The 10,723-nt window shown below is 29.7% G+C and overlaps 1 long non-coding RNA gene across 5 annotated transcripts; it reads right to left on the minus strand.

Moving 5' to 3' along the window:
- Positions 1-120: 120 nt before the first annotated feature.
- Positions 121-9,934, minus strand: LOC108734290. 5 transcript variants are annotated; one of them, XR_003230850.1, is made up of 9 exons: positions 6,838-7,129; positions 2,351-2,491; positions 2,046-2,181; positions 1,744-1,885; positions 1,429-1,570; positions 1,100-1,241; positions 771-912; positions 443-583; positions 121-254 (listed from the first exon to the last, which is right to left on the minus strand). It is a non-coding gene; the product is annotated as an uncharacterized LOC108734290 (long non-coding RNA). The 5 variants fall into 5 exon arrangements; XR_003230852.1 differs by lacking the exons at positions 443-583; positions 6,838-7,129 and adding an exon at positions 9,916-9,934; XR_003230851.1 differs by lacking the exon at positions 443-583 and having other exon boundaries at positions 2,046-2,147.
- Positions 9,935-10,723: the final 789 nt, after the last annotated feature.

The following is a 10,723-nucleotide window of genomic DNA, read 5'->3' on the forward strand; positions in this document are numbered from 1 at the left end:
AGGTAGCTTTGTCTACCTCTATAAGTTGAGAGATAATATGACATTATTAAATAAATAAATAAATTGAATTTAAACAATCAGAAGTTTCAATAACTAAAGAATAATTAAACATACCCAGACGAATTGGTAGGTTGCAAATTCCTATGAGTATTACACCAAAATGACCCATTCCATTGCCCTCAATGAAAGTGGTGGAATTCCATCATGATACAAGAACATCCTTGAATTATTGAAGACACCAATCACCACTGAAGCTGAAACACAAAAAAAAATAATTCCCATAATTTAATAGTTAAGTTTTAGTTTTAAAAAGTCAAATCCTATGTACAGGTAGCTTTGTCTACCTCTATAAGTTGAGAGATAATATGACATTATTAAATAAATAAATAAATTGAATTTAAACAATCAGAAGTTTCAATAACTAGGGAATAATTAAACATACCCAGACGAATTGGTAGGTGGCAAATTCCTATGAGTATGACACCAAAATGACCCATTCCATTGCCCTCAATGAAAGTGGTGGAACTCCAACGTGATACAACGATATCATTCGAATTTCGAAAGACACTCATTACCACTGAAGCTGAAACACAAAAAAAATAATTTAAATAACTTAGTAGTTAAGTTTTAATTTTAAGAAGTCAAATCCTATGTACAGGTAGCTTTGTCTACCCCTATAAGTTCAGAGATAATATGACATTATTAAATAAATAAATAAATTGAATTTAAACAATCAGAAGTTTCAATAACTAAAGAATAATTAAACATACCCAGACAAATTGGTAGGTGGCAAATTCCTATGAGTAATGGCACCAAAATGATCCATTTTATTACCCTCAGAGGAAGTGGTGGAACTCCAACATGATACAACGATATCTTTTGAATTTTGAGAGACACTCATCACCATTGAAGCTGAAACATAAAAAAAATAATTTCAATAATTTAGTAGTTAAGTTTTAGTTTTAAGACGTCAAATCCTATGTACAGGTAGCTTTGTCTACCTCTATAAGTTGAGAGATAATATGACATTAATAAGTAAACAAATAAATTGAACTTAAACGATCAGAAGTTTCAATAACTACAGAATAATTAAACATACCCAGACAAATTGGTAGGTGGCAAATTCCTATGAGTAATGACACCAAAATGATCCATTTTATTACCCTCAGAGGAAGTGGTGGAACTCCAACATGATACAACGATATCTTTTGAATTTTGAGAGACACTCATCACCATTGAAGCTGAAACATAAAAAAAATAATTTCAATAATTTAGTAGTTAAGTTTTAGTTTTAAGACGTCAAATCCTATGTACAGGTAGCTTTGTCTACCTCTATAAGTTGAGAGATAATATGACATTAATAAGTAAACAAATAAATTGAACTTAAACGATCAGAAGTTTCAATAACTACAGAATAATTAAACATACCCAGACAAATTGGTAGGTGGCAAATTCCTATGAGTAATGACACCAAAATGACCCATTTTATTACCCTCAGAGGAAGTGGTGGAACTCCAACATGATACAACGATATCTTTTGAATTTTGAGAGACACTCATCACCATTGAAGCTGAAACATAAAAAAAAAATTTCAATAATTTAGTAGTTAAGTTTTAGTTTTAAGACGTCAAATTTTATGTACAGGTAGCTTGGTCTACCCCTATAAGTTGAGGTGCAATGTGGCATTACTAAATATATAAATAAATTGAACTTAAACAATCAGAGGTTTCAATTTAAACATACCCAGACGAATTGGTAGGTAGTAAATTCCTATCAGTTATGTCACCAAAATGACCCATTTTATCACTCTTAGTGGAAGTGGTGGAACGCCATCATGATACAACTATATGTTCTGAATTTTGATAGACAATCATCACCATTGAAGCTGAAACACAAAAAAAAATATTATTGTATATACTTAAAGAGTCAAATCATGTGTTGTTATCTTTGTCTATCGCTATGGGTTATGATGTGTAATGTAGTTTAAATAAACAAATAAATTAAATGTTCAAATGTTTCAATGAGTAGATAATAATTAAAAGTACCTAGACGAATTGGTGGAGGGCAGGATTCAATGAAGCCAAAACGATCCATTTTGTTACCCTTAGTGGAAAGTGGTGGAACCCCCATCATGATATAAGGACATCCTTGAATTTTGAAACAAATTAATCACCATTGAAACTGAAACACAAAAACAAATAATAACAATAATTTGGTTATTAAGTTTTAGTTTTAAGAAGGCAAATTCTGTTTGCGGTTAGCTTTGTCTATCTCTATAGGTTGTAGTGTAATCTAGTTTGAATAAATAAATAAATAAAATGTTCAAAGGGTAGAGAATAATTAAGCGTACCTAGACGAACTGGTAGGGGGTAAATTCGTACGGGTTATGACACCAAAAGGATCCAATTTAATACCCTTAGTGAAAGTGGTGGAACTCCATCATGATACAAGGACATTCTTGAATTTCACAAAATAATCGTCACCATTGAATCTGAAACGCAAAAAAAATATTACCAATAATTTAGTCGTTAAGTTAGTAAATATTTTGATATAAAATGATTGATGGTGATTTTACATTAATAAAATTATTTGCAACCCTATTTTGGCTCTGTTCTTTCACGGTAAACAAACTATTTTGGCATCAGTGTCTTTTTTTCCAATTGAAACGGGTGACAAAGATAAATAAGGAAGCATATAGAAGAATTATTTGTTGCTAAACTGAAGAAATTATAACATACAGATAGAAAAACTATATCTCAATCATTTCAAATAGAAAAATCATACTTAATCATCGCAGCTGATGATACAATGCAAACACCACTATTAGTTTAGAAAAACTCCAATATTTTAAAAATGAGTAAATGCCTGCAAGGTTTTCTTAAAAAATATTTTATACTTAAGTAAATGTAGAAAATTAAANTTTGTCCAAATTGATGGAAAATTACAATGAAGCTTTCATAAATTACGTATGGTGAAAATATTTTTAACTTAGATAATTCCATTATAAAAATGAAATTTTTAGAACCAACCAATTAAATATTTCAAATTTAAATTTACAGTAGTAAATGTTAATTAGTTAAAAAAAGCATCATCATCATTTTCATAAGTTCGTCAGTCCTAAGACTGGTTGGACAAGTATTTCCACCCTTTCCTACTCTGACCTAATCTTCGCATTTCCCTAAAACTAGAATCTAGGTCTACCCTTACTCTACTTTTCTGACTAGCCCTTCCTGCCTTAGGTGTCCTACCAACCTATCTTATTAAAAAACATAAAAAGCATAAAACAGTAAGGCCATAAGATAGATTCTTATCAAAAAAAAGTATATCAAAGGATAAATTTACAAAGGAGTGTCTCGAAATTACTGTTGACGTAGGCTTGGGGCCCCTTCACGGTTAGAAAAAGGCTTGTATACAATTTTCTTACACAGTGGATCTTTCGGTATTATAAATATTTGATATTACTTCTAATGTAGCGTTTCCTAATTGGTAATTATATAATCAACGGAATTGTTTTATGGATTCACTAATTAACTTACAAGCTGAAGTATAAAAAAGCTCCAGAAAAAGCCCAAGTTCAATGCTAGAAATTTCCAGAAGGCAATCGCATTTCACCATACATTTTCTTGCAATAAATAATTATTTTATTATCGCCGCTTAAGCCTCATATATATTACAGGTAACATATTGTTAACTTCAAAATCGTACCAGGCAGAGAGGCAGATAACAACTGTGACACATCGACACGTCACACAATTACGTGGGTCAAGTAAAATTCCGAAAGATGAATAAAAAGCTGTAAAAGTATGTAAAATTCGTCTTGCCAACTCGAGCTGTTATAATTATTTTTCCACTAGCTGTTGTTAATAGCAATAATATGAATATCTTTACGAAGTCGTTTATCGAATTTGATGCACTAAACTATCGGAAAATGCAAAAAAATCAGCAAAAATAATTATTTATTGCACCTAACAATGGTACCACATAAAAAGATCTCAATTATTCAAAAATGAAAATTTACTCCATTGGTCTTTTCTTCAATTTTTTAACGGTAAAAAGACACTCGTTAGAAAACATTTGCTTATCAGAGCGACCTTTAACGTTAAGAAAGACAATTTTAATCTGGAGGCAAAAAATATGTTTCTATGATCAATAAAACTTCAAAAAGTATTTTANAAAACACAAGAACGAAAACTGACGCGCGCATTATATGTTATCCCGAAGTCCCTGTAGCTCCAACCTCCAACTTCGCCGTGATACCCCAAGAAATCATTAGATTTTAATACAATAATCAGTAACTGAGTTGGTTGTTATTTGACGAAGTTTGTGTTTATTATTTAAATTTTAAAACACAAATTAAAACGATAGATAGAGAAATGCAGTGAATGAATAGATAAAGGATGAAATATAGAGAATACATAGAAAAGGATAAGGGAAATTAGTAAATAATTGAAAGGATATGAATGACGTAGTTAAGGTAAGGGAGAATAGAAGGGAGATGGAAAAAAAAATAAAAAGTGGTGAAATGTGGGTGTATGAGGAAAAGTAAAGATTGGGATGATTGTAGTGAGATGATAAATGCATTGAAGGAAATGATGAAAGTTCTAGAAACGTATTTAGAAAGAAAAGGATTGAAGTTGAACATTAGTTAGACAAAGCATATTGAGAGTTAAGTTGGAAAGAGGAACTAATAAAAAAGGTGAAGAAGTATGCATATTTGGGATATGTAATGGAGCAGAATAATAGTGATAAAATACAAATAAATGCACAAATTGCTTCATTAGGGAGAAGTAGGGGATAGAGTAAAGTGTGTATAAAAACGATTGGGATAGGACGAAAAGTTTGTTTCATGCAATTATTAGTATTAAATATGTGGCGAAATAACACTTATTATTTTTTTTGTGTGCGTGTGTGTAAATATTTTTTCTAATTTTATTTCATTTCAATTAATATTTCATTTCAAGTAATATTTCCTTTCAGTCTAAACTCTATTGTCCTTTCAATCACTTTTACCTGGAAATCCAACTTCAACCATACCTGCATGCACTCCCATACTAATATCTGGTTTTACCCTTAATTGCTTTCTTTTGAATTCTGTACTGTCTAATTCTATGTATTCCTATAAACTAGTGTCTTCACCCTCTCTCTCACTACTTTTCCTTCTAGAACATTCTATCAAAATTACTAACAATCCTATACTATAAATACTCCCAAATTTCATATCTCAGGACAGTCTCTCGTCTACCACTACTACCACCTTTCGTAAGTGCCTTTGCCTATTTGCTACATTGTTTCATTTTTGTTGTCTTTGTTATTGTTATTGTTATTGTTGTATTATCTTGTTCTTTCTGTTACCTTGTTCTCGTTTGTTTGTTTCACCCTTTGTGCTTTTTGTTACTTGTGTTTTCGTTTTGTTCTGGTTATTATAAATTGTTATTTGTTATTATTAGTGTTTTTTTGGTATTTAAGTAATACCCATCTAAAGACACTAAAAATATGAGAGTGGAATGAGCAGAAACAAGTGGAGAACATATAGGTATATGGATTTAAATTGAATAGATATGCACCGGATTATTTGGTTAGGATATAGTTAAAATATGGTAAGATGACGGAGGAAACAAGAAAGAGAGTACCTAGTTAAATATGAAATGAAATTGGAAAAGTTACAAGAGGGGAATATCAGAAGAGACGTATGGAGAACGGGAATCTTAAAAATTAATATAAAAGAAGTGGATACGATAAAGAAAGGGAGAAAGCTTTAAGAGAATTAAAGCTGAATCAAGAGCAATTAAATAAATGGACGTGGCAGGAAAAATAGTGAAAATAAGATGTTGGAAATGTAAAGGGCGATCTGAGAAGGTATGAAGGATTTGTTATGGGGGCAATGAGCTAGGGTATGTGAAATAAAAGAAACATTTGAATGTATTAGCAAGGTGAAAATAAAAAATTGTAGATGGATTAATTTGTGCTATAATTAATTCTCAAATAATAAATTATTGACTAACGGTGTTGTTGCAAATTAATTTTACGTATAAGATGAAACTTGCATGTACTGGAGTATTAAATATAGACGTTCAAATTTTTAAAGAACATTCAAAATCATAATAGAGATAGTGAGTAAAACAATAATATGGTTAAATTGTGGACCATATATTTTCAGACACGTGTATTTTTAGTAAGTATAAGTTGGATGATTGTTTAATAAAAATGAGTTCAGAATAAATTGAATTGGAAGCTATTAAATAAGAAAAATTCCATTGAAACTTTTGCTTTTAAATTTGTAATTTTAATAAAAGTAAGAAAGACAAGCAAATAAAAGACAAAGTAAATAAAACTTGTTAAAACAGCATTCTCTTTTAATAATTTTATTTAAGAAAAAATTAAATTACTAACATATTTTTATATGCGAATACTAAATCATCAATAAAACGTAACAATAAAATGTAAATTATTTAATTATTAATCCTCAGTGTATTTATTTAATACAAGCTAATGATTGAGCAGTCAAGGACAATAGGTATTTTATTACTTTGAATCACCCAATTTTTTATTTGCACTAAAATTTATTTTTAAATGTACTGTATCACGTACGTAGTCATACACGCATCTTACAGAAAAACAAAGAAAGGACGTTGAATCCTTAATGTCCTTTTTGCGCACAGTTACAAATCACAACCCACGATATAACTTCTCAATTTAATCTGATTTATCAAATGTTTTTATGAATAAAACTAATGTTATTTATTAAACATTTTACTATAAGGATTAAATACACAATTTCTGTTTGTAACTGAGCATAATAAGACAAAATTTTATAATTTACCGTGTGTAAGTACTTACATATTCAAATCGGCCCCCGGACGATAATTGAAGATCCTTATAATCCTGCACATGTAGTAATTAAAAACGTAAAAGCTCTGCGATGCACTCTATATTAAAAATAACTTTAAATTTATCGGTAGTACGATTTTATTCAAGCTTTAAAGCACAACAGAAATAAATGACCTCACCGCTCGAACATCGCCGACAACTGAGCATTCGATGTGCTGTTCAGGCTTGCTTATCAAAGATTTGACATTTTCAAGGTTCTTTATCAAACATTTACAGATTTTTATAATGTACAAAGCTGAAACTTTAAATATTTACTATCTTTCAATAGATGTCATAGAACAAACTTGATATACAAGGTTTGGGCCACCAATTTTGTAACAATCTACTTAGTTTCAAACTTTGAATTTTGAGGATTATTTATAAAGGAGTAATGTTTGATTAGAGTTTAAGATTTAGAGAGCAATGAGGACAAAAGCATTTTAATATCGTTTTAGTCAAGTTATTGACGATGCAATTTTTGTGGAACTGCATATTTGAATTGAAAAACAAGAAAAGAATGCAATTTTAAAATTAATTAAAAAGGTTTTGCATAAAATTCTGTGGACTGTTACAATTGCTTTCTTTTTTAGTTCTTTGATCTTTAACACACTTCCTATGTCAAAAGATTGAGGAAGAACAAAGTTGAAAAAAGTTAATTTGGAATGTTAGAATCAGCTTTCGTGACCGAAGTCCATGGAAAACTGAGATTCAGGAAATGGTCCAAGATCGAAATAAACCAGCCGGAAACTGCGACTAACGTATACAATGTATGACTTTAAATTGTATTCAATTCATTTAAATTCCCGAAAGCAATTGTTTGAAATTTAAATATTCGGATATTTAAATAAGTATCCATATATTTAAATACTCAAATTCCATTATTTTTTATCAAGGGTTTGTCGAAATACTTGAATCTTTACAAATATTCAAATATGGGATAGTTTTTGGGATATTCAAATGAAATTGTAAACAAATACATGAATACTTAAATACGAAAAATTTCGATTCCTAATTCGTAATTGTACCTACTATTTGATTGATTTGGCTGTAAATAAAGAGAAAGATACGAAACAAATTTGAAATAGATATGCATTATAGTTAACTTTATTTGTAATATCCTTTTATAAAGTTTTATATGAACAAGAAAGCCAAACAAACTGTCTAAAATAAATCCAAATCAATAAGTGGTTAGCAAAGGGATAGTATATAAGCATTATGTCGTAAAAGCATTAAATATATTTTCCGTTCTTTTTGAATTGGATTTATTCATTTTCTTAAACGCTATTACAGTGTAAAAGACATGAGATGAATGTTAAAACTTCGAAATTTAATAGATTATGTATTCTATTGAGCACTAATTTTAGCTCATATCCTGATAACATTGCAGTACTTATGTACTTTACATGTAGGTATGTATTGTTCAATGTACATACATTATACCAATTACGTTAGTATTATGTATTCACTATTTATTTATTTATACATTATAATTGTAGTGTAAAAAGTTAATTAAAATACAAAAGACCAGCAAAATGACTTTGTAAAAATAATAATGATTAGTAATATCTCGTAGGTACATGANATCTAAAGCCAAAGTTCATGTCATTCTAACTTACCTCTATACTTAACATTATGAGAAAAGGGTTACTTGATAAGAATGATGGAAATTGGCCTTATGGGGTTCAAAATATTTTTGAAATGCAACATCTTTTCGCTAAGTAAGTGCGATAATTGGAACTATCGCTGCTTTGAGTACAGTTGGTACTTAAATAGATAAGAGAAAAATGGAGAAAGAGACAGAAGACACACCTGACAATCGTTTGGTTCGTTGTACAAATTGATCTGATGTAAAATTACTTCAATCAATACCAGACTCTTATATTTTCCCGAAAATTTTGCTTGTTAAATACATTATTGATTGTAATAGATTACAGGTTATATAATATGAGTAAAAATAGTAAACAAGATCGTATTAACAATCCACCCTTTCCAAATTTTGTTACTTTGAGGGGGTTTGTGAATTTTAAAACTTTCCACATGAAACGGCGAAAAAGTGTCTTAGGTACACGCTTTACAGGCAAATGGGATTCTGTTGTTAAGTTCGCCAAGTTTTCAATGACAACCCTGCATATTTGGAACATTTGTTCACTAAGCATCTATGTACTATGTACTAAAAAACTTACAATTAGCAAGGTATAAAAGTGTGACTGTAGCTAGCAAGGGAAAATAACGAAGAAAATCTATTTTCAAATGGTCAAGAAAAATTATTTCCGTTTTCTCTTATTCTACTTATATATTATATATATGTAGGATGCTCGTTTTTGTAATTAATAATTAAAAGCGAGGAAATTTGGCAGAAACTGGTATTTGTACAGAAAACTTGGTATTCATTAAGTCAGAAAATTATCACATTGTTAATTAACAAAATGATTAAACGACAAGTGTTTCTTATAAAAATCGAAGTTTAAGTACACTTCTGTTGACAAGGAAACAAAACAATTAAAAAACAATTAGGTACAGGCTTGACGCTCGAAGCTGGCGGAAATGATATGGAGCGCGATAACAAAAGTAGGCAGTTTTTGTTATAACAATTGCAGCCCTCTTTCTTCAGTATTCCCATCAGGGGCGCAAATTAAATATTTAAAAGTAGAGATTGGTTTACAAAATTAGACTGAAAAAATTAACTTAATAAAAGCTCATTTGTGTATCGATTCCGAGTGATTTACCCAAATAAGCCATAAATGGGCAAGTACCTGCGCGACCGCTCGCCAGTTTCGTTCGTCTGACCTGTACTTATATATGTTCTGTGAAAGTTTTTAATTCATATTTCGTTTTTGCTTATATTATTGCAGTGAAAACAAATGGTTGTAATAATTTTTAAACTGTTACGTGTTTTTTTTTCTTATCTGTACAAATAACAGCTTTCCATTCTCTTTCCTGATAACGAACACCCCGAACATTTTACTATAAGGATTAAATACACAATTTCTGTTTGTAACTGAGCATAATAAGACAAAATTTTATAATTTACCGTGTGTAAGTACTTACATATTCAAATCGGCCCCCGGACGATAATTGAAGATCCTTATAATCCTGCACATGTAGTAATTAAAAANTTTTGCTTATATTATTGCAGTGAAAACAAATGGTTGTAATAATTTTTAAACTGTTACGTGTTTTTTTTTCTTATCTGTACAAATAACAGCTTTCCCTCTGTTTTCCTGATAACGAACACCCCGTATAGTAAAGATGGCGAAAACTTTGGTAAAATATGGCACTGCTTATGCAATCACTTTTTTGACTAGAAGGGTAAAGAATACGCATAAATACCATAAAAAACAATAATTGCAATAAAAATGGTAATTGAAGAAGAGCCTATATAAGACTAACGACTAATGTTATTGATAATTAATAAGTATATAATATAATACGCTAAACAAGCTTTTATATCCTATGTTACCTGTATTTATTATACGATTAGAGATCTAATTTTGTAATGGATACACGTAAATGTGAAAATCAATTAGAATTTTAAAAAAAGTCAACAAAAGTCTTCCAGACATCAGAAAATTTTCGAACATGCAATTGTTATTTTCTTGTTAGTGTTATTGGCGTTTGAAGTACGTAAGAAAAACGATAGAGAAAAACAAAAAAAAAAGTAAAAATACAAAAATAAAACAATCACGTTTTTTATTTACAGTCGCTTATAATTATCGAGGGAAAAAAGTTGTTGCTGTTATAATAATAATAATAATAATTAAATATCATGTATATTGTGTGCAATCAAGCTTGTGCTTATAAATTGAATATTATTGTGCAACGTGCATACATTTCAAGTTGATTATGAAACTAATTT

Source organism: Agrilus planipennis, unplaced genomic scaffold (assembly GCF_000699045.2).
Source record: "Agrilus planipennis isolate EAB-ADULT unplaced genomic scaffold, Apla_2.0 scaffold83, whole genome shotgun sequence".
In the NCBI taxonomy this organism is placed as follows: Eukaryota; Metazoa; Arthropoda; class Insecta; order Coleoptera; family Buprestidae; genus Agrilus; species Agrilus planipennis.